Consider the following 3846-nt stretch of genomic DNA (forward strand, 5'->3'; position numbering starts at 1 on the left):
TCTGCAAGATTTTTTGAATAACTTAAATCCATTGGGACTGCCAGTGCACAAAATAACGTTGAAGTACTGCCTGGTAATGTTGCTTCGGAATTTCGATCCTGCTAATGGACATTGTAACAGAACGAGGTACACCGTTATGGAGCTAAACTCCCACATCATCAAAGTAGTGATAGCAAAGGGCCCTCACACCGGCAAACGTCTGTTCATCCCCCGGATTCCTCTGATGCCTTCGGACAACCAGTTTCCGTTCCAGTTATGGCGCAGGCAGTTTCCCATCAACCTGGCCGTCTCATTCACTGAAAACAAGTCGCAGGGCCAGACTTTGGATCTTGTTGGTGTGTTTCTGCCGTCACCCATGTTCACGCATGGCCAACTGTATGTGGCAATTAGCAGAGCAACTGACTCTGCCAACTTGAAATTAAGTTGTGGACAAACTGATAATATTGTGTAAAAAGAGGTTCTGTAGTAGGTATGTATAAAAATCGCCCTTATTTTAATATTGCTGAACAAATAGTACATATAAATTTTTCACTTGTGTACCCGTATTTTATCACCCATCGTAGATGGATAAGTTTGCTAGTAATAATAATAATAATAATAATAATAATAATAATAATAATAATAATAATAATAATAATAATAATATCAAATCATGACCAGTAAATTTTATAATAAAGATCAGGCAATCTATTAATCAAAAAGAGGGCAAGTTAGTAATAATAATAATATTAATGATAATAATAACAATAATAACAACAAAAGAGCAAATCATGGCCCTTGCATTTTATAACGTGAATGTGTCAGTCTATCTATTAAACCAGAAAGAGATTATTGCTAGCTGATATCTTAGCCCAACTGCCGCAACAACCACCCCCTCCCGCCCCCCCCCCCCAAAAAAAAAAATAAAAAAAAAAACCACACACACACACACAATCCGATACGATGCACCTTTCATCAGAGCTACTCTCGACCTTTCCTGATATTAACTCGTTACCCGGACTGCTGAATTCGCCTGCGAGCGAATATTTAAACGAGATTACTTCCAGGTGAGTTTGACAGTTCACAACAAGAGCGAAGCGCCTTTAACCCTTTAACGACCAGAGATCCCGTTTGATATCTTTAAAAAAGCTACTTTCGGGTAGGTCGGGTGAACAAGTTTGAGCTTGTATGAAATTGACGCTTTGGCAACTCATAGCTACACTCCTCTACTCTTTGAATTAACCAATCAGAAGCCGCCAGGCCCTCGCACAAAAGCTGGAGGGCCTTCGACAGACACCGCAGTCGTGCGCAAGTTTGGAAAACAGTGAAGACGTGCCGCAGTAACCTCCAAGTTTCACCCCCCCCCCCAAACTTCGTAATCATGGTAAGTACACAGTGACTGTGGGATAGTGAAGCCTAGTGATATGCTTACCTTTTGATGTGGGTTTGAAGGGCTGTAGTGTTACTGACGTGTCGTAGTGACAAAAAAAAAAGTATAGATCCCTTGCGGGATACTTCGGTCGATCTTAGGGCGGACCACGCTCATCCCATGAGGGATGTATCGGCCAGTAGAATACGACGTCAAGTAATTTGTTTTTAGTGCTTGTTTTTTAGACATTTGTGAATAATTTTAAACAATATTTCTAGATATAATAGTGATAATTTATAGATGTTAGGCTCATGTGCATATAAATTATTACCTTACAAGGGATGGAATGATAAGTTTTTGTTAGGGAAAGTTACATTTTTCTTTCATTACATGATTTTAAAGTTGTTTTTTTTATTTTTGCAGTGTTTCAAAGCAGTATGTTTTATGGGCAACGCAATGCTGCATTGGAGACTCAGGAACGTGTACCATGGGTAGCCCCTACGACGCTGAAGGCCTTACTCAGGACGATGCCCTTTGACCCTCCTAACTCTAGAGGTTAGTATGAGACATCCTTAGAGAGAGAGAGAGAGAGAGAGAGTCAGAGAGAGAGAGAGACGAACGAGAGAGAGACGAGAGAGAGAGAGAGAGAGAGAGAGAGAGAAATGTGTTGTAAACATTGTATTTAAAAGTCTCGTTGTTATAATGGTATTTAAATTTGTTGCCCTTTAAATGGTTTGTAAACCATTGGCTATTTTTAAAAACTTATTTGTTTACTTGATTTAATTCATACTCACTTGACATACACGTTGCACACACATGCCACACACACATGCATACTCACTTGACATACACATGCATGCGCACACACACATTTACTGTTTTACTAATGTTACTTTATTCTGTTTTCAGCTCGCAAGGTCAATGTTGTTGTCCCTCAAGCAATGCCTATGGAAGAGGAAGGTGAGCCTAACCCTAAGAGGTCTTCGTGCTGATGGCAATGGAAAGAAGGAAGACATTGATATCCGTCGCCCTGCCCAACTTCATTCATCAGAAGCCTGACTATTTGAGGGAACCCTTATGAATATTTCTCCCAGTTCTTCACAACTGAATTGAGGGAAACACATTGTGTATCAATCCAACCTGTACTCAAGACAGAAGGATGTAAAGCAGCAACTTCCACATGTCAGAAGAGGATCGCATGGTTTTCCTTGGCCTCATCGTGTACATGGGCCTGGTTCCTCTCCCTAGCATAGTTGACTTCTGGCCGTGAATACCAGGATTCCTCAAGTTGCAGACTTCATGTCCAGGAACCGCTTCAAGACAATTCGATCTTCCCTTCACTTCAGCGACAATGACCAGGCAGCTGCATCCCAAGATCGGTTCTTCAAGGTGAGAGTCCCCTTCACCAAGGTCACCAGAGAGTTCCTGAAAGTTCCTGAGACTCCTATCCACTCCATTGATGAAGTGATGGTCGCCTATAAGGGCACAAGGGCTGGTAACCTTCGCCAGTATGTCGCAAAGAAGCCTGACAAGTGGGGCTTCAAAGTTGTTCTGCCGCTCCAGTGTGGATGGTTTGTGCATGATATTCTCATGTACCAAGGGGAGACAACCTTTGTGAGCCACCATACTATGCCTATCTGAAGAGGAGAAAGCCATGTCTGTACTTCCAAGTTTGTTGTCGCCATAGTTGAATACCATCAAGGACCCCAGAAACTCAGCAGTGTATGCAGACAACTACTTCACAATTATAGGGTTGGCCAAGTACCTGAGATCACAGTATGGATGCCGGTATGTGGCACTGCCAGGGAAAACCGAGTTGGTCATCCTCCCCTGACGTCTGTGAAGGAGATGAACAAGAAAGCGACACAAAGGGGGACACTGGACTATGTCTCTTCTGATGGCATCCTTGTTGCAAGATGGAAGGACAACAGCGATGTGACAATCTTGTCCTCTGATGTTGGTGTGGAGCCCATGGGAACAGTGGAGCGGTACGACAGGGCAGCCAAGAAGAAGGTTCCCATTCCTTGCCCATCTGTCATCCAGATGTACAACAACCGCATGGGGGGCATTGACAAGAGCGACATGTTGACACACCTGTACAGACCCCCTTCATAGCAAAGAGGTACTACATGAGGCTCTGCTTACCTCCTTGACTTGATCATCTGCAACGCCTGGATTTTGTACAAGAGGGATTGCCTGGCTTTGCAGGAAAACCCCAAGCCGCTCAAGGACTTCCGTCTGGATATCTCCAATTGGCTCAGAAGCTTCAAGTCGTCAACCTTCAGAATAACCAGGAATTCTCTTGGCACCAGAGATTTTGTTTTGCCAAGAAAAGGGGCGAGGCCGAACGGCAGTTGTGCCAAGTATTGAGACACGCCAGAATGCCACTGCCCTACACATGCCAAAGCATGTCTCCATGAGGCAGACTTGCAAGTTCTGTTCTGGTGCAGGCCACATCCACAGATCCCGCTGGATGTGTGATGATTGCAAGGTGGCCC

Source organism: Macrobrachium nipponense, chromosome 4, assembly GCF_015104395.2.
Source record: "Macrobrachium nipponense isolate FS-2020 chromosome 4, ASM1510439v2, whole genome shotgun sequence".
Taxonomy (NCBI): Eukaryota; Metazoa; Arthropoda; class Malacostraca; order Decapoda; family Palaemonidae; genus Macrobrachium; species Macrobrachium nipponense.